Consider the following 26,312-nt stretch of genomic DNA (forward strand, 5'->3'; position numbering starts at 1 on the left):
TTACCTAGTTCCCATCCTCCGCAGGGACCCTGCCGCTATCTGCCCATCTGTGGCCACGACCCCTTACTCCCATGGGCGCAACCCATATCCACCACCCCACGCTTCTGTCTACACTGCTGCATACGAACGGGGCGGCAAGTAATCGATTTTAATTTTGGCTCATTCTGTGTAGCATAATGTGTAAGGGGCAAGTATAACGGGTCTACTATTGTGTTGCATAAAGGGTATATGGTGTGGTACACACCCCTATATCCTTTAATGGCCACACCTCTTTTCTGTTGCTCGCCACTCCAGGGGGGCCCCGTGACGCTGTTGTACCGGGGCCCAGGATTTCTCTTGGCAGCCCTGGGCGCCAGCAAACAAGTACCGATTAAAGCTACCCATACACCTACAGATTTATCTTCAGATCTGGCTGGTTGAAACACAAACATGGTAATGGATGTGAGCAAATGACTGTTGACCATTTGCTTGGAAATGCTGTAAAACTGACAAACTGTCATTCAGATATTACTAGATTTTTGTTCCAAACAGACATATCTGAAGATAAATCTGTAGGTGTATGGGCACCTTAAATGTGTTTGCTGAATATCGGCGTCGACGGGGATCACGTAGTATGTATGGTAGACTCAGGATAGATAAGATAGATAGAGCTGTGCTGCCATCCAAAGTCCTTTCTGCAGTATTACAGTCCTTCATTAGCTTTGGCACAATAATTATGAATATTCCCTCACATTAGCCACAAGGAATACTGCGCAGACGGCAATGCACGCATCACTGGTGCCGCAGGTGCGGGCCAACAGCACGAATACACAGGCGGCACTGCTGCTGCGCAATCACATGTAGAGACAGGTCACATTCGGCATGCGTCAATTAAGTCCCCCTTCGGGAGGACTACATTTCCCGACATGCACAGCAGTACATCGCGGGAGTAGCTTGCGGGAAGTAGCGGGTACATATACCGGCGTTTCAGCCCAGAACGCTCTTTCCTGCTGGGATCATGATGGCTGAGGTATTGCTGGTGTGTGCCGGTCAATCCGCCGCAATCTGCCGTTGGTGCGGGCCGGAGCGTGCCGCCAGCTTTCCGCATGGGGGACTAGGTGAAGAGGGTAAGCCGCACGCTGATTTTTCTCCCCCGTTTTCTACCTGTGTGCGGGGAGAGGGACCCTCCTCCATACATCGCGTACATGGCGGGTTACACGGGTAGCGAGTGGCACAATGGCGGCAGCAGGTGGGATCTGTGGTTATATATCGGTCGTTGGCTGGTAATCGTGTATAATATCCTCACTGATACTCACAAGGGGTGGTCGGAGTATTCCTGCTGTGCTCACATGTAGTGCAGGAGACCCTAAAGAGGCATACACATGGGTCGATTTAGGCCCTATAGGGGCATACACACAGCGATTTTGTGCTGTTTTCTGAGTAATTGGATGCACTTATTTACAGTTTCTTATATAGCGCAGCATATTCCGTTGCCCTTTACACAGATATCTCCATGTATGTATGCTCCGAGAGATTAATTATATCCTACTAACTGAAGGTGTGTACACACGGCAGGATATGCCGTGAGATGCGAGTACCCATGCGATCAGATTGCATCAGGACTCCTCTCACAGCATGCTAGAGGGGCACAATGTACACTATATAGTGCAGATCTGCACTATATAGTGTTGCCTGCCCTCTCTATCTGGCTGCTGATTTGAGCTCACATGGGAGCGCGCATCGGGCTCGCAATTCCTAAAAACATGCGATTTGGCTTCTGATGTTCCCTATATCGGGATCATTGGAAGCCAAATCTTAGTGTGTACACACTGTCAGTGCATGCAGTCAAAATCTAGTCAAACTGCTTAGCAAGGGACTGCAAATCCCTGTGTGTACAGATTGAGAGATGCTGATCGCAATCTCATTCTGAACCACTACCCGTCCTTTTTTTGCTTAAGCAAAATCGCTTAGCACAAATCTCTGAATGTGTATGCTCCCCATGGGATATCTGGACAGTGCTGGCGATAGAATTGCCAGGCCCTGCCATCCGTCGGCTCATGCCCTGTTCTGTAGGAGTACCCCGCTGCTGTTGCCTGCGATCACCCTGCACCCCCTTTAACCCTGCCCGTCTCCTTGAAGCGGAGACGGGCAGGGTTTACAATGCCGGAACGCGCGTGTGAGGTGCTCCCGTGTCACAATCTGATGTGTAGTCCCACTTCACCAGCGGGGTCATTCTGGCAAGAGCTGAATGGAAGGGGCTCTGTCTGTACAGCAGAAAGAACCTGCTTACAATCATGATTGTGTCCAAATTTCGGTACTTGTTTCCTAGCACGGCGCCCGTCGGGGTTGATCGCATGCCTTAAGTTAAGGTACTTAAGGCATGCGATGGACCCGATTTTCTGTCAATTACCGGCTTTATTTGTCGGTGAAGACAAAATCGCGTTGATGTAACCGATGTGATTTTCCAATAGAGAACAATTCGTTTTAAAGTTAAAATCGCGTCGGCCGCATGCCATTATAATGGCATCCAATGCGATCGACGCGGTCACCCCGATTTTACATAGGGCACAATGGGAAAAGGGCCAATATGTCAATTTCTCATTGTATATGCCCCCTCATGGGTATTAGGTATGTTTAATGGCCCCCCATTGTTAACGCCACCCCACTATTGATGCCAACCCGAAGCGTGGCAAGCAGTGGTACGTGTCCTCTGACCTTTTCATATCCCCACTATCCACGTCTGGCGTGGAGTTGATTTTATATAGTTTGGCGAGCCACCGAAGCTTGGCAAGCCCTGCGAGGGGAAGTGTATACCTGTGAAGTAATGCGTGTCCCCTCGCGGGGCTTGCCACGCTTCGGGCTCGCTGCGCTCGCCACACTATATAAAATCAACTCCATGCTATGCGGATAGTGGGGGTATGAAAAGGTCGGAGGACACGTACCGCCGCCCCTCGTGGGCTCACCCAAGCTTCGGGTGGGGTGGTGCTAACAATGGAGGACCATTTCTAATGGGGGCTTTTTACACTGAAATCAATGTAAAATTGGGGTCTCGGAACATTTTACATTGATTCCTATTTAAAAATCAGGTGCATCACATGTGATTTGGTTGGCATGCAATGCGATCGACGTGATTTTTGCGGCCCCAATCAATACAATTTAAAATCGGTGGCGCCGTGCTAGGAAACAAGTACCCAAATTTCCCTTCAACTCCCCGGCAGCCCTTGGTGGTTTTTAAACATACAATGGTACACTCAATCCATCATACAATCCATATGCTGCTTGATTGTATTGATTAAAGCTTCATTTTAACAGGAGGCTGGCCTACTAGAGGCCAGCCTCTATTTTGCTGATGTCCTAAAGCAGACATATTCACATACCTCCGGTGTTCTCCTTAATTTTGGAACATCTGGCACAACAGCAGCAGTGGTAGACGCCTTCCTGCTTCTGTGTGGGTCATGTGACTTAAAGTTAGCGGAGTACTGCCTCTTTGCTGTCTGACAATCGACTTGTGGATTTTGCGGGTGCTAAAAGTGTATGCTGCACATACTTTTTGAACTAGCTTCATATCACATGCAGTGCAGTCCAAAATGCATCCAGTTATTGCACCATGTATGGGCACGTTCAGAACGTGATCCCCACTGTCTAACCATGGTCCTGGGGAGGGGAAGAAACCAATTGAAATTGCTTTTCTAGTTTAGCTACACTTTACAATTGTGTTATGTACAACATTTACTTAATTGTGTAAGCCTACAAAGCCAATGATGCTTTGTTATCCCTGTCTGAAACTAATGAGGGAAATCGTACAATCTGAGGCTTTCTGGCAAACTGTTCCGCAGTGAGGGAAGCATGGTTTAATTATGGTTGCACTTGCAGGTCTTTAACACCCTGGTGAAGAAGAAATTGGATGACCCACTTTTCTTGGAGGTATGTAATGACTCCTGGTGATAACATTTTCTAAAACTTTTTATACAAATATCAATCTGATATGCTCATTAACTAAATAGAGGATTTTAACTATAAAGAGCCCTTCAGACAAAAAAATTGGAAGGTTTTTTTTAACTGTTTTGCTCCTAAACGGCATCTGACAGGCCATAGTGCTTGATTGTGTATTTTGTGTCTTGAGATGTATTGGATCTGAGAAGCTATTGGTGGGTGTTTTTACTTGGGCTGCTCGTTTGCACAACTTTAGATCTGCTGTGACACAACACTACAGTGACCTGAATTGTTCCCCAACCCTGAATGGTCCTTAATTGCATTTGACTGCAACAGCCCTGTCTTATGTTAGCTGAAGCTCTAATATCCTCACATGCACTCAGTGGTCTGTACACTACAAAGCAACAATGATTAATGGTTATACTGCGTGATGATGTGATTTACCTGAACATAGCTGGAATTACCGGCAGACTGCAGGTGGTGAGAATGTTCTATCTGAGCGCTGATCGTGTTGTTTATTGTGCTATAGATATGTTCTGTAATGTACTAACTGATGTCTGTTATCTGTTACTTTTTCAGGCCTTCTAGTCCAGACAAGGAATGGGCTTGAAATAAACGAGATATGGTAATTGTATATTTCATTTACATGTCTAGTACTTCTTGCAGTCTTGAGCTTTTTTATTTCAACCCTACTGCCTGAGGTGTCTTTAATGTCTTATGGTGTGCACACTTGGTTCCATGGCTGCTGATATAGATACGATATCTGCAGCTGGTAGGTGTGAAAAGCAGCATGGAACTAATTACATAAGTCTATTTCTACTTTGGATTCCAGGGCTGCACATTGGGATCGGTTGCTGCGAAGCACTGATTTGAGCTAATTTGCTGTCTATTTTGAGTATATAGTCATACTTGATGGCTAAAATCGCAGTGTGTACACACATTTACATGCAGTGGTGGAATCTCACCTGGAAACTACTGCCTTCCATTGAACACTTCTAAACTAATGATGCCTGGAACTTTAAAACCATAGCTTTAGCATTATTCAGGCATGCAAAATATAAGTGCTGTGGTTTATAGACCTGTATAATGGCTTACCTGATTCTTAGCACTGACTTTAAATACAGGTGGTTTGTCATTAGAATGCTACTCTTGTAATGTATTTTCGGTACTTATGTATTATCTGGGCTGCCATGTTAAATGCACCCCTTTTTGTCATACCCCTACTATCCAACTACGCATGGAGTTGATTTTATATAGTGTGGCGAGCGCAGCGAGCCACCGTGCCCGAAGCGTGGCGAGCGCAGCGAGCCCCGCGAGGGGACGCGGTCTCATAAGAAAAACGGGAGCCCAGATATTACATAAGTACCGTATTTTCTGTTCATGCCAGAGTTAACTTAGGGGCTTTGTAATGCCATTCTCTACTGCAGGGGTGGGGATCCTTCGACACCCCATCTGTAGTGGAACTACACATTCCAGCATGCATTGTTAGTTTTGCTATGTGGTCATGCTACAACTGTTGCAGGGCATGCTGGGATGTGTAGCTCGACAACAGCTGGAGGGCCAAAGGTCCCCCATACCTGCTCACTGGCTAGAAACATCTAGCTGCAATATACCAGTTTGAGACATTGACTTGCGCAGTGATGAGAGTAACCTCAACACAGCTGGAATTACCGTCAGACTGCAGGTGGTGATCTGGTGTATCTGAGCGCGCTCTAGACCTTTTTTCCATCTCACTGGTCTTGTACTAGCGCAAAGCTCTAAATATGGCAGAATGGCTAGGTAGGGAATATATAGATATGTAAATGCATTTTGTGACTTTTTTATATATTTTTTCCTTAGGTCAACACTTCTCTTTACATGGTAAGGTTTTTTTTTTTGTTATTTTTTACCACAGTTGTCCTTTGCGCTACATAACCAGGACTATAAGGTTTTGTTTTCAGTGAAGTAAGAATCTCAAGGGTAAGATGTATCATTCTGCATGATACATCTTGCTGCATGCCTAGCATCACTAATTCCGTTTGCAGGACTACTTGCACATCATTTTACTCATGGCCGCTCTTAAGATAAACCCAGGTTATCTTCAAATTATGAAGGGCACCTTTTATTACCCATGTGTCCTCTTGCTCAGTATAGGGGTTATTTAAGTACTTGGACACAGTTGTTTCCTCAAACTTAAATTTTCAAAGGTTTGCCAACACTTTAGTGTCAATACATCCCACCCTAATATTTCAGCCAAAATGTGAATATAAAGAAATTCTAAAGTATGCTAGCTTTAGCAGTGGCTTATGCAGGGGGGAGTTTCAGAGTACCCAGGGACTGAGTCTGTCTGTCTCTACGGGATTCGTCATTTTGTTTTACAGCATGATGGTTGACATGGGTCTAGGTCAACATGTTGTTTTTTTTTTTCACTTTTTTGAGCCGACTTGCTGACAGGCGGTATTTCGTGTCCTACCATCCACTAGGGTGTGGTGGGAGAATAAGTGTGCCAGAAGCATAGCGAGCGATGTGGTACACTTCAAACTGAGTCCATGTTGACATTGTGGTGAAAAACCCCTTGTTGACCTAGACCCTTGTTGACCAACATGCTGTAGACCAAACTATCCCAACCCATCTCTACAATGACTGCTCCAGCTGCAGTTAAAATTGCCAGCAGGTCTGGCACAGGAGAGCGTGGACATGAACTATAGTGTGGTCTACATACACATGCTTCTCTCTGGAATCCCTTTGCTAATCCTGCATTGGCCCTGTGTAATATACTTCTAGTCTTACAGTACATGGCGTCTTATGATGAGATTCAGGATATAGGAAGTGCCGTCAGATGCGATAACTGACGAGAAACTTTTCCTGTTCTGACTGTCGCCACTCCCTCACCCCCTGTAGCGTGTTCTGTGCTTTATCCTTTAATAATACCTGCCTATTACAGGTATTGTGAATTGTGCCAGCTTGGTATCCTGTCCTGAAGCTCACAAAGGGAACAAGTAGATGGTGCCTAATCAGGTAAGCATGCTCCACAGTAAGCTGTGTTTGGAGTGCCTGTGATGTTTTGTTATCCCTGTCTGATATATCATTCATGAGGACACATTCAATAACTGAGGCCTCAAACACTGATATTCCACTCAATGTAAAGTTGTAATTGTATTGCTTGTGAAAGAGTAACTCTGGGTACACACTAATAGTTCCGGCAGATCGGGTAGTGTGGAGACCACTCTGCCCGATCAGTCTGTAGATATGACATGTCGGTGGGTGCATTTGCCTGTCCGCAGCTGTCAATCACCGGCTGCTGGACAGGTGGTCAGCGGATCACCCCTACACACTGTGCAATGCTGATATATTGCGTATTTCCTGTCTTACAGAGCCAGAGTGGTATCTGAACCACACCGTTCAGATATTGCTTATACACAATGGCCGATGGTGTATGCACCTTCAGTGGCTGTAGTAGAGAACTTTAACTAATTGTTAAATAAGGTAGTTTGTTTTTTAACAATGGAACAGTATATGTAGGATCTCTAAAGTGTATCTAAAATTATGTATTTAACATTGTGGTGGTTTTTTTTTTTTTTTTTGTTTTTAATAGATGAGCTGCCATTGTGCAGGACTGAACATGCCTGGAATGTGAAGATGTCATTACAAATCCACTTTTCCTGTGTTTGTTGATTGTCTCTGTGTCTCTGCTTCTCTTCTGAGCACCAGTCGGATGCTAATTATTTGCTTCAGCACTGTCAGCACTGTCAATGCTGTAATTGCTCCAGAGTGTTAAACATTGAAGTAAATTTAATTTAAGAAATTGGGAGGAAACATTAAAGTAATGTAACAAATTTTGGTCGTACATAAAGATTTGTGTATTGTGGTTGGTTGTTATTGGACTTCCAAAACTACCTGTTTAATATGATGCACTCATGAAATGCACAGAACCAGTTTCCCAGTAAAAAGGCATGTTATGGTGCCCATGCATGTACCTTTTGCACTAGATGTCATCACAAAACAGATGTGATATTGGATACAATAATTGTAACGTGTATGGGCATTAAGTCTAAAGGCCCCCATACATTAGGCCGACTTGTCCTTAGGACAAGTCGGACTCAATTCTCCTGTGAGCTGCCCGGCAGCTCCCTGGGAGGCTCACATACAATTTGTCACTTGATGTGCCAAATTTACATGTGATAAATCGCTTGCGATTTACCACATGTAACGGGGAGCTGTGGGTGGTGAGGGGGGGGGGGGGGGGGTGCTGGGAGCTGTGTAAGAAGCCACTGCCTTCAGCGGGAGCAGCGCAGGGGGCCAGACAGGGCAGGAGAAGACACTGCCGGGCAGCGGTGGGACTCGGGAGCAGCAGAACACTTAAAAAAAAAAAGCCCATACAAAAGCATAGGAAGCCATTGATTGGCTGAGAGAGGTCTCAGCCAATCAATGGCTTCCTATGCTTTTGTATGGGCTTTTTTTTTTTTTTAAAGTGTTCTGCTCCCAGTGCCACTCGCGCTGCCTGGCAGCATTTTCTCCTGCCTGGCTCTGCTACTCTGCACCGCTGACAGCAGCTTCTCCTGTGCCGGGCTTCCTGCGCCGCTCCCCTGATCCCTCCGCGCGGCTCTGGTAGGTCCCCCCGCCAGCTGCAGTCTCCGCAGCACATAAGATTTAGAAAATCGACTCCGGGGCTGCGCATCAGGTCAGAGGTCATGTCTCCATATGCGATTTGGGCCGATTATACGGCCCGATTCATCCGAATCGGGCAAAATCGTGCTCAAATTGCATAGTGTATGGGGGACCTTAACCCAGATCATTTGCAAGCATATATCAAACTGGTTATTCAACACCTAGACCCTATTTTCAAAATCTGTTTTTAAGTACCACACTTAAATGGCAATTAATGCAAATCAATACTAATTTAGCATTTACTATTTTAAATAGGGCAGGCCAAAGTGGCATAGGTTACAAAATTGATCTTTAAAATGCACCGGGTTTTCATAGCTGCAAATTATGCTAAACCATGTGAGGAGGGGAACTGAACTCTTGTGTCTGGACTAAAGCCCCGTGCACATGGGGCAATGAGTGCCCCATGATGCATGATGTGCTTAAGCAGAGATCACTCCGAACACATCGCTGGAACACATACGATGTACCTGTGATGTGCAGGTTGGCCAGCTGCCATGGAAGGAAAAAAAAATTGAGGGGTGCAGGTGGTGTTGCCCACAGGGGGAGAGGTACAAAATAAAGTTTATATATATTTTTTTTTTAATATAATTTGCACAAGATACCCCAGCAGCTTCCAGTGGTGCAAAAAGTTCCACCAAACATCTTTCAAAAGGGAGTGTTCTGGGCTAAAATAGCATCCATCACATTGCATGTGATGAAAAGCAAGTACAAAAAGTATGTGCAGCATGTACTATTCGTACTGTGTGATGAGGTGCTGCGGGAGCATGCACCTCAAAGCACACATCGCACTGCTGGGATTGGAGTGTGTATGGGCACCATTACACTAATAAGTGTATTGAGCAATCCATATGTAGCCTAATAGTAGCGTCTTATATGAAATTGTTATGGAGGGAATTTTGAACACGTCAAATTTGTAGCAGGGAAAGTCCAGATGTGAAGTGGCCAATATGACTTCATTGTGCCTTCAGTGTGTGGGATGACCTGGTGAATTACTTAATAACTGGGCCCCCAAGTCTGCCTGTTTTGTCAGCCACTTAAGTTTCTTTACTAACAATGTGCCTATAATAATGGCTGGCTGACCACGGCTGGAAGTCACTAAAGGCCCCCATACATTAGTCCGACTTGTCCTAAGGACAAGTCAGACCTGATTGCCCCCTGCAGCTCCCCGGGAGGGGGACACACGATTTGGCACTTGATGTGCCAAGTTTTGCAAATGATACATCGCATGCGATGTATCATTTGCAACTCCCGGGGAGCTGCAATGTGGAGCGAGCAGGGGGGCTGGGGACATCGAGGTGGCGGGCGGGGGATGCTGTAAGGCGGCTGGGCGGACGGATTGCACGCTGCTAGTAGTGCGGACGCTGCGGGGGACACCGGCGGCAGTAACATAGAGCTGGGCGGGGGGAGCCGGGAGCTGTCAATACTGAAAAAAAAAAAAGCCCATACAATGAATGGGCAGCCTGTGATTGGCTGAGCGCTCTCTCAGCCAATTGCTGACAGGCTGAGAGAGCGCTCAGCCAATCACAGGCTGCCCATTCATTGTATGGGCTTTTTATTTTTTCAGTGCTGACAGCTCCTGGCTCCCCCCGCCCGGCTCTATGTCACTGCCGCCTGTGTCCCCCGCAGCGTCCGCACTACTAGCAGCGTGTCCCCCACCCAGACAGAGCATGACAGCTCCCTGCTCCGGCTCCCCCTGCCGCCCCCCTCCCTTGCCGGCGTCCTCAGAGTCCCCACGGCTGCACATAAGATTTATCTTATGTGCAGCTGGTCCAACATCCCGACTCTGACCCGATGCGCACGGGACCGCGCATCGGGTCGGACCGGGTGTCAAAACCTGCGATTTGGTCCGATTTCACTGCCCGATCCATCTGGATCGGGTGAAATCGGGGCCAAATCGCATAGTGTATGGCGGCCTTAAGTTGTTGAAGCTTCATTATTGCTAGGGTGACCGATGTGAGAACATAACTGAGATAAAAGTAATACACCACCAGGTTGCACTGTTGAAACATAAAAAAAAGTACTGCTTAAATTAGGATACATAGAATTAAGGTGCGTACACACTGCTGCAATTTGTCATGAAATCGCTGGCAAAATGGTCGCTCAGTGACCATATTGCCAGTAATTTCATTTGCAGCCAGCGATACATGCCTGTGAGCGCGCTCCCGCGGCCAGCCCTTCATGGTCGCTGGTCGCAGGAGCTTGCTCCTCCGATTCTCCCCCAAAATTGCTGGTCGCTGGTGCACAAAGCACTGTGCACCAGCGACAAGCGACACCTGCTAGTCCAGCGCCGGCCGTTTCACCGCCCACCCGCCGTGTCACCGCCCACCCGCCGTGTCACGGAGCCAGCCCCGGCTTCTACAGTACCTCCGCTCCGTTTCTCTGCCCGCGCTTACAGCAGCATCTCCCCCCATCAGCACGCTAGTCCTGACTCCTGCACAGCCGCACTATTACGTGCATAGGCTGTAGTAGATGGCATTGGTGTTGGGCAGCATGATTATGTTCATGCTGCCCATCGATGGTGATTTGCACCATCGGTGGGCAGCATGAGCATTACCATGCTGCCCCACACCAATACTATGTGACATAAAAAAAAAATGAAGGGTCATTGGTGTGCGGCAGCATGATTATGTTCATGCTGCCCATCGATGGTGATTTGCACCATCGGTGGGCAGCATGAGCATTACCATGCTGCCCCACACCAATAGTACGTGGCATCAAATAAAATGAAGGGGCATTGGTGTACGGCAGCATGATTATGTTCATGCTGCCCATCGATGGTGATTTGCACCATCGGTGGGCAGCATGAGCATTACCATGCTGCCCCACACCAATAGTATGTGACATTAAAAAAAAATGAAGGGGCATTGGTGTGCGGCAGCATGATTATGTTCATGCTGCCCATCGATGGTGATTTGCACCATCGGTGGGCAGCATGAGCATTACCATGCTGCCCCACACCAATAGTACGTGGCATCAAATAAAATGAAGGGGCATTGGTGTACGGCAGCATGATTATGTTCATGCTGCCCATCGATGGTGATTTGCACCATCGGTGGGCAGCATGAGCATTACCATGCTGCCCCACACCAATAGTATGTGACATTAAAAAAAAATGAAGGGGCATTGGTGTGCGGCAGCATGATTATGTTCATGCTGCCCATCGATGGTGATTTGCACCATCGGTGGGCAGCATGAGCATTACCATGCTGCCCCACACCAATAGTACGTGGCATCAAATAAAATGAAGGGGCATTGGTGTAAGGCAGCATGATTATGTTCATGCTGCCCATCGATGGTGATTTGCACCATCGGTGGGCAGCATGAGCATTACCATGCTGCCCCACACCAATAGTATGTGACATTAAAAAAAAATGAAGGGGCATTGGTGTGCGGCAGCATGATTATGTTCATGCTGCCCATCGATGGTGATTTGCACCATCGGTGGGCAGCATGAGCATTACCATGCTGCCCCACACCAATAGTATGTGAACTCATTTTAAATGAAGGGGGCATTGGTGTCGGGGGGGGGGGCAGGGGCCGCACGGCCGTCTTGTGCCCCCACACCCCTGGCAGGAGCGGGGCAGATTATCCTGCCCCTACAAAGATGACCCCTGCTACATCTGTATATACACCATATACACTTTTATTCCCTTCCAGAAGGACTTCCCACAACCCATGTCAATCATAAATGAATTTAAATAGAGGGTAAAAAAAATCTAGTCAAAATTGCTAGCAATTTTCAGGGAAAATTGCTGGTCCCTCTGAAAAACTGGACACTGAGCAATATATTGCTGAGAAATATATTGCGGAGATATATTGCAAGTACACTGAGCAATATATTACTCAGCAATATATTGCAAGCAATATATCTCCCCCGTGTGTACACACCTTACGAACCTGAAAAGTGTTCTAGCGAGACTAAAAGGCAGGACACAGTGTGCACTCTGAAGTGCACAAAATATGGAAATGTGAGACTTAAATATATAAAATTTTAAAGGTTTATTAAACCAAGAAGTTGCACTTTATGGGACAGATGTATTAAGCTTTAACAAGAGAAAAATGCAAGGGTGATGAGGAGAGTCCAGCCAATCAGCTCCTTACTGACTTTTTTCAAACACAGCCTGTAACATGGCAGTTAGGATGTGATGTTTATCTCTCTTTACATCTGCCTTAGTATTGGATTTTAAAAAGATTTCAAATCGAAACCCTGAAGTCCATTCTTATGGGAATAAAGAGGGGAGATTTTCTGGCCTCTATAGAACAGAATGATGCCTATTTTTATATCCTTAGCTTCAAAAGCTACAGAAAATATCTACGGTTCAGTGTAGGGGCATTCATATGTAGTTCACTTGCCTTACCTTTGGTGTGATGTCCTCCCCAAGATTATTCACAACCGTTTTGGAGGCACATTTATCAAGATCGCATTTACAATGCGATCTGGGCGGAATATTACCGCCCAGGATCGCATTGTAAAATGCGATCATATCACCTGAATATATTACTGGCCAGGGTGCAGGGACAGGGCTCCGAAAGGAGCCTGTCCCTGCGAAGCCGGGGGTACTCTGCGCATGCGTGGTTACGCGCTGCTCGGGCAGTGCGATGTGTAGCCATAGGCTACTATGGGCTATACCCAAGGGTGCAAAGCCAGGCTGCCCGATGTTGATACATCCTATGGGGGATGCGGCGCAGCAGGGATCCGAGATTCCTGCTGCGGTCCCCCTTTTAATACATTTAGGTGATACTTAATGTTTGCGGTTAACCCCTGAAAACGGGTGTTTTCTGGGATTTAGCCACAAATATTACTTGATAAATGTGCCCCTTGGTCTCTTAATAGCCCATCTCAGAAACCAAGGATTCATTTGGTCTTAACTAGACTATCTGCTTATTGCAGTAGATTCAGAGATGCTGGTACAAAAAGCCTTCAGCAACATTGAGTATTCTTCAATCATGGTTGGCTAATCAACTGGGAAAAGATTCAGTTGAAGCCAGTAGACACAGTACGCAAAAGGAGGTTTCTGGTCACCCGGAAACCCCCCTTAATGACAACATTAGCAATGTTATATAATTGTAGATATGCTGCCACATCATGACTTTTAAATAAAATGGCAGACTTGTGGCATATGAGAAGAAGTGGAGAGACCCGCACCATAAGGTGCTTTTGAAGCAATGTATGGTATCGTGGAATAATTGTGCTTATATTCGCTGGAAATTTTTATAAATATCTTTCCTGGCAATTTAGGGTGCTAATCCCCTGATTCAAAAATGAGCAATAACAATGGAAGAGAAAAAAGGTGAATCAGTTTGACTGGGATGCACTCCTGTTCCACAGTAATAAAATATTATTTTTACCTAAAAAAGGTGTATACTTTATTTGTTGACGTATTTGATTATTTTTAGAAGTTTTATTTATTAAACTTTATTAAGAGCTAGTAGGTCATCATTCTGTAATGGTGCTGGATAATACAGTTTGTCAATGATATGAGACCTTAAGGTAAGTAGTGAAAATATTAAAACAAGATATAGATTTAAAGAGAAAAAGAAATTTTAAAGATTAAAAATCACTCTGTGAATATTGTAGCTTGAGTATACTTGTCTAGTTACTGCTTAAATTCCACAGTGTGATAGTGGATTAATGCAGTGCCTGTGTAGGGTGTTTGATTAACACGGTGATATTCTCACTGTCTGTTGTCTAATCAAAGCAATGTGTTGCCCTCTGCGTATATATTCCTCAAATGGGGTTGATTCTGCCCACGATAGTTCTATCTGAACCACTGCATATGGTGCAGATGTATAATCCGTACGGACAGGTTTGTCCTACACTAGTACTAGTGCTCACAATCTGTCAGGCAGAGTCACTGGTAATTGTCAAAGGGTGTGCACTCAATTAGTGCCGTGCACACTGTGCGATCTTCCAATTGGATCTATGCTGATCCTATAAGGTGCTCTACATACAATTCATGTGGCACATATACGTGGGTCGTACACACTGTGCAATCTTCCGATTGGATCTGTAATGATCCTGTGCTTCTGAGCTTAAATGGCTGATGTGCTTTATGGTGCACTACATACAGTTCATGTGGCACGTATACATAGGTAGGAACAGTACTGATGGTATGTTGTGCACAGTTTAATGAATCACGTGTTCACATACATGCATTTCTTTATTGGGCAAGATCACTGGTAGGCTGCCAGTACGAATGTGTGATCGCTGGATGTCATACACACTATGCAATCCTCAGGTTGGATCTACACTAGCATTGTGTTTTTGTGCTAAAATAGCTACTGCATTTTGTAATGCGCTGTTAACAAGTTAATATATCACATATACATCAATGAAAGCAAATGCCAGTGGTGTACTGCACACAGTGAGTCACTGTTAACTGCCAAGATGGATCTTCAATCACTGATTGCCATACACACTGTGCAATCCTAAGATTGGATCAACACTCGCACTGTGCTTCTATGTTTTGATAACTCATACGCTTTCTGATGCGCTATTAACGAGTTCTGATATCACATATACAAGAGTGAAAGCCAATACCAATGACGTATTTGACAGGCTTAAATGGATTATATGTGCACAGCAAAACAGTTCTCTAACGGGCACAGTTACTGGTAGCTGTCGCAATAAATGTGCAAACACTGATTGCCCTACACACTGTGCAATCCTCAGATTGTATCCCCACTAGTGTTGCGCTTCTGTGTTTTAAATAACAAATGCGCTTTTAAGGGTTAGTATAACATATATATGTGAATGGAACTTGTGTCAGATCGTATACACTAGATTCTATGCCAGGATCTCCTTTACTATTGACAGTGATCCATTGCCTGTGTAGGGTGTTTGATTAACACGGTGATATTCTCACTGTCTGTTGTCTAATCAAAGCAATGTGTTGCCCTCTGCGTATATATTCCTCAAATGGGGTTGATTCTGCCCACGATAGTTCTATCTGAACCACTGCATATGGTGCAGATGTATAATCCGTGCGGACAGATTTGTCCTACACTTGTACTAGTGCTCACAATCTGTCAGGCAGAGTCACTGGTAATTGTCAAAGGGTGTGCACTCAATTAGTGCCGTGCACACTGTGCGATCTTCCAATTGGATCTATGCTGATCCTATAAGGTGCTCTACATACAATTAATGTGGCACATATACGTGGGTCGTACACACTGTGCAATCTTCCGATTGGATCTGTAATGATCCTGTACTTCTGAGCTTAAATGGCTGATGTGCTTTATGGTGCACTACATACAGTTCATGTGGCACGTATACATAGGTAGGAACAGTATTGATGGTATGTTGTGCACAGTTTAATGAATCACGTGTTCACATACATGCATTACTTTATTGGGCAAGATCACTGGTAGGCTGCCAGTACGAATGTGTGATCGCTGGATGTCATACACACTATGCAATCCTCAAGTTGGATCTACACTAGCATTGTGTTTTTGTGCTAAAATAGCTACTGCATTTTGCAATGCGCTGTTGACAAGTTAATATATCACATATACATCAATGAAAGCAAATGCCAGTGGTATACTGCACACAGTGAGTCACTGTTAACTGCCAAGATGGGTCTTCAATCACTGATTGCCATACACACTGTGCAATCCTAAGATTGGATCAACACTCGCACTGTGCTTCTATGTTTTGATAACTCATACGCTTTCTGATGCGCTATTAACGAGTTCTGATATCACATATACAAGAGTGAAAGCCAATACCAGTGACGTATTTGACAGGCTTAAATGGATTATATGTGCACAGCAAAACAGTTCTCTAACAGGCACAGTTACTGGTAGATGTCGCAATAAATGTGCAAACACTGATTGCCCTACACACTGTGCAATCCTAAGATTGTATCCCCACTAGTGTTGCGCTTCTGTGTTTTAAATAACCAATGCGCTATTAAGGGTTAGTATAACATATATATGTGAATGGAACTTGTGTCAGATCGTATACACTAGATTCTATGCCAGGATCTCCTTCACTGTTGACAGTGATCACTGAGTGTACACGTGCTGCTAGCGCTGTCAGAACATGACACTATGCGCTGCTGTACACGAGTAATGATTGTGGCTATACGCCAGTGTGGGCAAGGACGCTCACTCTCCTATTAATGCCTGTTGCCAGGGATGTAATCCCCTTGGCCGGCGTGTGCTGCTGCGCTGAGGCGCAGCAGCACACGCCGGCCAAGGGGATTACATCCCTGGCAACAGGCATTAATAGGAGAGTGAGCGTCCTTGCCCACACTGGCGTATAGCCACAATCATTACTCGTGTACAGCAGCGCATAGTGTCATGTTCTGACAGCGCTAGCAGCACGTGTACACTCAGTGATCACTGTCAACAGTGAAGGAGATCCTGGCATAGAATCTAGTGTATACGATCTGACACAAGTTCCATTCACATATATATGTTATACTAACCCTTAATAGCGCATTGGTTATTTAAAACACAGAAGCGCAACACTAGTGGGGATACAATCTTAGGATTGCACAGTGTGTAGGGCAATCAGTGTTTGCACATTTATTGCGACATCTACCAGTAACTGTGCCTGTTAGAGAACTGTTTTGCTGTGCACATATAATCCATTTAAGCCTGTCAAATACGTCACTGGTATTGGCTTTCACTCTTGTATATGTGATATCAGAACTCGTTAATAGCGCATCAGAAAGCGTATGAGTTATCAAAACATAGAAGCACAGTGCGAGTGTTGATCCAATCTTAGGATTGCACAGTGTGTATGGCAATCAGTGATTGAAGACCCATCTTGGCAGTTAACAGTGACTCACTGTGTGCAGTATACCACTGGCATTTGCTTTCATTGATGTATATGTGATATATTAACTTGTCAACAGCGCATTGCAAAATGCAGTAGCTATTTTAGCACAAAAACACAATGCTAGTGTAGATCCAACTTGAGGATTGCATAGTGTGTATGACATCCAGCGATCACACATTCGTACTGGCAGCCTACCAGTGATCTTGCCCAATAAAGTAATGCATGTATGTGAACACGTGATTCATTAAACTGTGCACAACATACCATCAATACTGTTCCTACCTATGTATACGTGCCACATGAACTGTATGTAGTGCACCATAAAGCACATCAGCCATTTAAGCTCAGAAGTACAGGATCATTACAGATCCAATCGGAAGATTGCACAGTGTGTACGACCCACGTATATGTGCCACATTAATTGTATGTAGAGCACCTTATAGGATCAGCATAGATCCAATTGGAAGATCGCACAGTGTGCACGGCACTAATTGAGTGCACACCCTTTGACAATTACCAGTGACTCTGCCTGACAGATTGTGAGCACTAGTACAAGTGTAGGACAAATCTGTCCGCACGGATTATACATCTGCACCATATGCAGTGGTTCAGATAGAACTATCGTGGGCAGAATCAACCCCATTTGAGGAATATATACGCAGAGGGCAACACATTGCTTTGATTAGACAACAGACAGTGAGAATATCACCGTGTTAATCAAACACCCTACACAGGCAATGGATCACTGTCAATAGTAAAGGAGATCCTGGCATAGAATCTAGTGTATACGATCTGACACAAGTTCCATTCACATATATATGTTATACTAACCCTTAAAAGCGCATTTGTTATTTAAAACACAGAAGCGCAACACTAGTGGGGATACAATCTGAGGATTGCACAGTGTGTAGGGCAATCAGTGTTTGCACATTTATTGCGACAGCTACCAGTAACTGTGCCCGTTAGAGAACTGTTTTGCTGTGCACATATAATCCATTTAAGCCTGTCAAATACGTCATTGGTATTGGCTTTCACTCTTGTATATGTGATATCAGAACTCGTTAATAGCGCATCAGAAAGCGTATGAGTTATCAAAACATAGAAGCACAGTGCGAGTGTTGATCCAATCTTAGGATTGCACAGTGTGTATGGCAATCAGTGATTGAAGATCCATCTTGGCAGTTAACAGTGACTCACTGTGTGCAGTACACCACTGGCATTTGCTTTCATTGATGTATATGTGATATATTAACTTGTTAACAGCGCATTACAAAATGCAGTAGCTATTTTAGCACAAAAACACAATGCTAGTGTAGATCCAACCTGAGGATTGCATAGTGTGTATGACATCCAGCGATCACACATTCGTACTGGCAGCCTACCAGTGATCTTGCCCAATAAAGAAATGCATGTATGTGAACACGTGATTCATTAAACTGTGCACAACATACCATCAGTACTGTTCCTACCTATGTATACGTGCCACATGAACTGTATGTAGTGCACCATAAAGCACATCAGCCATTTAAGCTCAGAAGCACAGGATCATTACAGATCCAATCGGAAGATTGCACAGTGTGTACGACCCACGTATATGTGCCACATGAATTGTATGTAGAGCACCTTATAGGATCAGCATAGATCCAATTGGAAGATCGCACAGTGTGCACGGCACTAATTGAGTGCACACCCTTTGACAATTACCAGTGACTCTGCCTGACAGATTGTGAGCACTAGTACTAGTGTAGGACAAACCTGTCCGTACGGATTATACATCTGCACCATATGCAGTGGTTCAGATAGAACTATCGTGGGCAGAATCAACCCCATTTGAGGAATATATACGCAGAGGGCAACACATTGCTTTGATTAGACAACAGACAGTGAGAATATCACCGTGTTAATCAAACACCCTACACAGGCACTGCATTAATCCACTATCACACTGTGGAATTTAAGCAGTAACTAGACAAGTATACTCAAGCTACAATATTCACAGAGTGATTTTTAATCTTTAAAATTTCTTTTTCTCTTTAAATCTATATCTTGTTTTAATATTTTCACTACTTACCTTAAGGTCTCATATCATTGACAAACTGTATTATCCAGCACCATTACAGAATGATGACCTACTAGCTCTTAATAAAGTTTAATAAATAAAACTTCTAAAAATAATCAAATACGTCAACAAATAAAGTATACACCTTTTTTAGGTAAAAATAATATTTTATTACTGTGGAACAGGAGTGCATCCCAGTCAAACTGATTCACCTTTTTTTTTCTCTTCCATTGTTAAGACTTGTGGCATATGCCCAGTGGTACCAGTGTGTGGTTCTGTGTCCTCAGTCATTGCACAGGACCAGAGAGTAGCTGCCAGAAAGAAGGGGTATGGATCGTTAGGTCTACAGCCTCTTGGTCGACAAGCATTGGGTCGACACCACTAGGTCAACAGGCAGCGAGGTTGACCTGGGTTTAGGTCAACAGGACATTAGGTCGACATGGGCAAGGTTGACAGTCAAAAGGTCGACATGGGGTTTTTCACTGCTTTTTGACCCGAATGTCAACATGGACACATAGGCATGTATTCAATGCCGGTGCGAGCGGCCGGCGAGGGGGTTAAACTGCGAGGATCACGGAAAACCAGTGATCCTCGCAGTTTTACCCCCGCGTCGGCCGCTCGCACTATGCAACTTTCCGGGGGAATCCTCGCAGTCACAGAACTGCGAGGATTCCCCTAAACTGCGAGAGCCGAGGCTAGTGCAGCAAACTCGCTGTAATTAGCCTCGATTCTCGCAGCTTTTGGAGGCACATACGCCAATTCTCCCTCGCTCAAAAAACGGAGCGAGGGGGAATTTGCGTATGAGGGGGGTCCGTTGAATACTGACAGGGTGAGCGGTGACTGCGAGCAAAAAGTCCTGCTCGCAGTCACCGCTCGCCCACGGCATTGAATATATGCCAAAATTGTACAGTGCGGGTCTTAGGACCCAAAAATCAGGTCCCATCGCATACCTTAATTAGTGGTATGCGAAGGCATACGATATGCGCCATGCTAGGAAACAAGTACCCACAATAAGTGATTGTATTAGTGTTCACCCACCCAGCCTTAATCTTTGGCAGGAACTAAAGATTTGAGTCTATTTGGGTCTTATAAGTGTTTATCAGTTTTTCACTTAAAGTGCTAGATAATATAATACACTATAAGCACGATAAATACCAAGATGTCTTGATAAAGGTGTCCTACACCGAAACGCGTCGACAGCCAGTGTGGAGAGTGAGCAGCCATCACATCTATCCTATCCAACATTGGATGTATGTATAAACTTGGAAGATTTTAATTTTTTTTGTATGTTCATTTTTTGGTATTATTTTTTGGTTTTATTTTTTTTATCTTGTGGATGACCATTGTGTGTCTTGCTTTTGGGACTTGTAACGTCTTATCATCATGGTGATGAAGGATTTTTAAAGTGGAAAATAAATGTTTTTTTACGGAGGAAATATTGAGCATTTCTCTGCCTTAAATTATTGAAAGAGAGAATTCCCCCTCTTTGGGTAAAAACTCTGAAACATCATTTCCTTTTCGCCCTATACATACCGGGTATATGTCTGGATGAGGATACCCCAGCACAATACCATCAGCACAGGGCAAAAAGAAAACGCTACAGGAGTACAAACACCCATTCAATCATAAGTCGGGGTACGCCGATACGATCTACATCAGTAGCGCACGCAGGGGGGGTTTCCGAGTACCCAGAAACCCCCCCCCCCCAGAAGTCTAAGGACCCGAGGCTGAAAGCTGAGGGTCCCCTCTTTCCATGGGTATAAGAATTTTAAAAATCGGCCCTTGGGAACCGGAGATATCTGACTTCAAAGCAGTGGACCCCATCCAAGCCTGTTAATTGCTCTTCCCAGTCAGATCTTTCAGGTTCTGTCTGACTTAGAGTTTTTCTGAGGGTATATTTCAAAAGCTGGTACTCTGCTTCTTTGATGGACATTAGTAGCTTGTCTCTACTGTTCCCAGAACCAGAGATATCAGCCTTCCAGCAACTGGTTACTGCTCCAGCTCCACACACCTGGTATGTAGTTTTATATGCTCATTGGCAGATTGCTCTGCCTCCTGAACTCTCATCCCCTAGTGCCCAATACCAATTGGTAGGTGGGATTCTCTAGTTTTTAATTCCATTACAATCTAAGAAATCTATTTCCGGGAACTGGAGATATTTGCAGTCAAGCAAGCTGTCCTCCCACCAGAAAGTTGTGAATAATAAGCCCACTCCACTATACTATACAGTACATCCCTCCTCTGCATATTAAACATCCTCTACCACCCTGGAAGTTATGTATCAGGGCCCCTTCATTCAGCCCAATGCCCCCTTCTCCCACCCCATCTCCCACCATCTGTACAGTAAAGGGGTAATTAGTGGAAATTACTGATCAAGGCCCTACATGCTGAGTGGTTGATGTAATCAACGCTTCCCCCACCCCTACCGCTGGAGGATCGGTAGGGGGCCCCAATACATTGCTATGCTCAGGGGTCTACACTGCTGTTGACGCCCCTGTATGTATATGTATGCATGCATGTATGTATGTATGTATATATATATATATTTTAATTATTATTATTATTTATATATATTTGGTCTATATCTATAATACTTTAACTGACCCGGCATATACTGGGTCACCTAAGTGTCCATCTCCGTGCTTTGCTCCGCCCCTCTGGAAACCCCCTTCTGAAAATCCTGCGTTTGCCACTGTACATTCAGATTTTTCCATCCACATGGGGTACAGAGATTCTTTGATCTGGTGAAGGATATCTATTCACAACTTATGAGCACTAAAAGATACCTTTATGCACAAGCTGAAAACACCTTTTAGTGTGAGTCCTGGTACGGATATACACTGTTTTCACCATAACCATTGGTACAATAAATATTTCACAACCTTATAGATTTCCTAATGAGATATAGAATTTGGTGACGAGACTACACATTGTTTTTTTCTTTTTACTCATACACATGGGACGGAGAGAATCATAATCACCACGAATATTTGGAAAGAAAGGCAAAGAACCTGCTACGGGCTTATACCATCTTACTTTTACCGTGAGTGGGGTACGCCTACTATTTTTCACTTCACCTGTGTATATATCTGATGCACTAATATTGGAAAAGAAACCTTTATATGTGTGCCTCCCTCGTCTTATAAGTGAGTGAGGTGCGCCTACAAAACTCTTCTCCTGTCACAAAAATACACCTAGTATTATTTTTACAGAGTTACACATTGTTGTTCAATTTTATTTTTGTATGGTACACATAATACTGGGAGCCAAGAGGGAGAACATAGAAGACAAAAAACTAACGGAACAAGTACCCGCTACGTGCACGTACAGTGCCATCCACACTGTGAGTTGGGTACGCCCGATTAGGCTCTCCCACTTTACTCCAAAAGTAAAAACCTCCTGACCCAGTTCATACCTAATTGGTGGTTTTTCTTTTTCTTGATTTGCCCCGAGATCCATCGAATAACGGTCAGAAAGATTGAATGGAATATTGACTGCTAGAAAAACATCTGGACAGTTTTGCGCCTCATACAGTTTGGAAAATCCATCTTTTGTATTTCTGTGTATTTGCCAATGCTGACTACCCTGCCAGGTCCCATTGCTTCATCTGAAATGTACTTCTTTTTAGACTGAAATTGAGCCCATTCTTTTTTGCATAGATTAACTCAAACTTCATTAGTTGATGTTGATCGTTGGTGGACAATAATATTTTGATTTCACAAATGCTAAATTGAATTGAGATCTTGGCTTTGACTGTTGTTGTGCTACTAGAGTTGTATTACAAAAAATTGTAAAAATGTACTATTATTGCAAAATGCTTGTATATTTGTAACTTTATCATGATGAGAAGAATAAATCTCAAAACGTTGATGTGAACCAGTCTGGTCTACTTAATTTCAAGTCATCTGAGTGCCGCCCTTCTACATGCCTATTATTGCACTGTATATATTTATTTATTAACAGTTTCTTATATAGCACACACATATTCTGCAGCGTTTTACAGAGAATAATTGACCATTCACATCAGTCCCTGCCCCAGTAGAGCTCACAATCTATATTCCCTACCACATATACACACACACAGACATTCTAGGTTTAAGGTGCCCATACATGTTACAATTATTGTATACAATATCGCATCTCATCGCATCTCGGTTTTGCAATGAGATGAGATCCAGTACAAAAAGTATGTGCTGCACATACAAAACCGAGATGCGATGAAATGCGATATTGTATACAATAATTGTAACGTGTATGGGCACCTTAAAATTTTGATGGGAACCAGTTAGCCTAACAGTAAGTTTTTTGGATTGTGGGAGGAAATCAGAGTACCTGGAGGAAACCCACGCAAACACGGGGAGAATATACAAACTCTGCACAGTTAGAGCCACGGTGGGAATCGAACCCATGACCTCAGAGCTGTGAGGCAGTAATGCTAACCAATATATATATATATATATATATATATATATATATATATATATATATATATATATATATATATATATATATATATATATATATATATATATATATATATATAGTTTGCAGAGCTGGCGACTCTCTCGATCCTTCTAACGGGATGTACAAAAGATATCCCACACACAGACCGTGTTCAAATTCGAAACGACAGAGAATGCCGCCTGCTCTGCAAACTACATAATTTACCATTGGGAAGGCACCCGGCAAATTACAGTCCATAAACTCCCCACGGAGTGCCGAGCTCACTAACCTGTATATATATATATATATATATATATATGTATCCTTTGGCGGCACTCCTAGTTTAGTAATGGATGCAGTAGAATAAAGTGGTGCCCTCCTGCAGAAAGACAGTATGTAGCTGTCCCAAGTATATGCAGCATGGGGGGTTGCGGCAGCACTCGAAAGAACAACACAAGAGACCGTGCTTGGTCACCAACGTTTCAAAGCCGCAAGGCTTTTTCATCAAGGTGCATAGTAGAGAACAGTTTGCAAACAATGAAGTGCTTACCTAAATACCTGTGGTTCCCACCGCGAGCCCCGTGCTCCAGTGCCTTTACAGAAAAAAATCAACAGGGGTGCGGCACTCAGATAATAATGGAAACGATAGCCCAATGTATACAACAATATATAAAATCTATATGTCTAGTGTCCGAGAGTCTCCAAAACACTGACATCTGCTGGCAGAGAGTGAAACGACATCTCTTTCTCACACATGCACAAACACAGAAGGTAGCAGACTTGCTTTCAGAGCTTTTGCTTCGAGCAGGCTTACTAGTATACTATATATATATACCGTATATACTCGAGTATAAGTCGACCCGAATATAAGCCGAGGCACCTAATTTTACCACAAAAAACTGGGAAAACTTATTGACTCGAGTATAAGCCTAGGTTGGGAAATGCCGCAGCTACTGGTAAATTTATTTGACACATCAGTAGGTTAAATGTTTCTGAATATTTATTTCACAGAAACACAGTAAACAAGCTAGCTCTTTCAGTGGAAAAGAGGGTCAACCAAAACAATTGGAGATTTATTAAGCTTGGTGTAGTGATAATGTGGCTGGTACTTTATCACCGACCAATCAGCTCCTAACGCTCATATTTCAAACCCAGCCTGTAACTTGGCAGTTAGTAGCTGATTGGCTGGTGAAAAATTACCAGCCACCTTTTCAGTTCACTGGGCTTTATAAATCTGCCCCTGTGGACAGTCTGCTATATTTTATTTTCTTGGACACAAATCTTTATTTAAAATAAACTTACTTTTTTAAATATACCCCTGCACTTGAGGTAAGGAAGGTGGCTGGCTGCACTGGCACACTTCACGGAGTCACGAGCAACAAATCTCAGACTCTGCAAAAGCCCATGGGAAGAGCTGCTCTCTCTGGGCATGCTCAGCAGCACTCCTTAAGGACCGGCAGCCATCTTTGACAGTGGCAGCCAGCCTCCTCGCATCCACTGTAAGTACAGGCTGGACGCTGCACAGAATAAATATGATAGTGTGGTACTGTATTGCGTGGTCAGCTCAGTCATATGCTGAGCCTCTGCAGCGTGAGGGAGCGCTGGAGCGGGTACCTTCAGAGGGACAGGCGACAGGACGCTGCACATAATATGTTGGTGTAACGCTGGAGCGGGTACATGCAGAGGGACAGGCGGCTGGACGCTGCGCAGAATACATATGCTGGAATGACGATGCGGCCGACCGCTGGCAGAGCTCACATACTGTAGCTACGGCAACTGGATTACAAGCACAGTGTGCAGACTGCATATACGCGCTGCGCGGCCAGTCTGCACACTGTGCTTGTAATCCGGTTTGCCGTAGCTACAGTATGTGAGCTCTGCCAGCGGTCGGCCGCATCGTCATTCCAGCATATGTATTCTGTGCAGCGTCCAGCCGCCTGTCCCTCTGCATGTACCCGCTCCAGCGTTACACCAGCATATTTAATATGTGCAGCATCCTGCCGCCTGTCTCTCTGAAGGTACCCGCTCCCTCGCTGCAGAGGCTCAGCAAATGTCTGAGCTGACCGCGCAATACCACAGCCTGTTTTCTGCCTTAACCCACCACTGTCTGTGACCCTCAGCCGGCCCCTAGGCATTCCAGATGCCCCAGGCAAATGCCTGCCCAGACCCACACTCGAGTATAAGCCGAGTAGGGCTTTTTCAGCCAAAAAAAAGGGCTGAAAAACTCGGCTTATACTCGAGTAAATACGGTATATATAAATATATATATATATATATATATATATATATATATATACATACAGTTCTGTGATCCTGGCACTCACTGCTTAAACGGAGCAAACGATCTGGTGCCTTCCGTGGAGCCCTCCTGGCAACAGCCTGGGAAGATCCTACAATATTGATCGGTGCGGCGGCACTCAATCACACGTGAAACATATCAACAGCCTTGTTCAGACGCCAACG

The 26,312-nt window shown here is 44.4% G+C and overlaps 1 long non-coding RNA gene and 4 other non-coding genes across 5 annotated transcripts; all 5 read left to right on the plus strand.

Moving 5' to 3' along the window:
• Positions 1-895: 895 nt before the first annotated feature.
• Positions 896-7,759, plus strand: LOC146008492 (uncharacterized). Its single transcript, XR_014444517.1, has 6 exons — positions 896-1,106; positions 3,853-3,903; positions 4,492-4,537; positions 5,752-5,772; positions 6,836-6,909; positions 7,487-7,759. It is a non-coding gene; the product is annotated as an uncharacterized LOC146008492 (long non-coding RNA).
• Positions 3,730-3,797, plus strand: LOC146012816 (small nucleolar RNA R38). The gene has a single exon (XR_014445816.1). It is a non-coding gene; the product is annotated as a small nucleolar RNA R38 (small nucleolar RNA).
• On the plus strand, positions 4,341-4,413 carry LOC146012830 (small nucleolar RNA SNORD65). Its single transcript, XR_014445829.1, has one exon. It is a non-coding gene; the product is annotated as a small nucleolar RNA SNORD65 (small nucleolar RNA).
• LOC146012829 (small nucleolar RNA SNORD65) lies at positions 5,548-5,619 on the plus strand. Its single transcript, XR_014445828.1, has one exon. It is a non-coding gene; the product is annotated as a small nucleolar RNA SNORD65 (small nucleolar RNA).
• Positions 6,693-6,767, plus strand: LOC146012817 (small nucleolar RNA SNORD49). Its single transcript, XR_014445817.1, has one exon. It is a non-coding gene; the product is annotated as a small nucleolar RNA SNORD49 (small nucleolar RNA).
• Positions 7,760-26,312: the final 18,553 nt, after the last annotated feature.

The sequence above is a fragment of the Crinia signifera genome, chromosome 6 (genome assembly GCF_055691185.1).
Source record: "Crinia signifera chromosome 6, ASM5569118v1, whole genome shotgun sequence".
Lineage (NCBI taxonomy): Eukaryota > Metazoa > Chordata > Amphibia > Anura > Myobatrachidae > Crinia > Crinia signifera.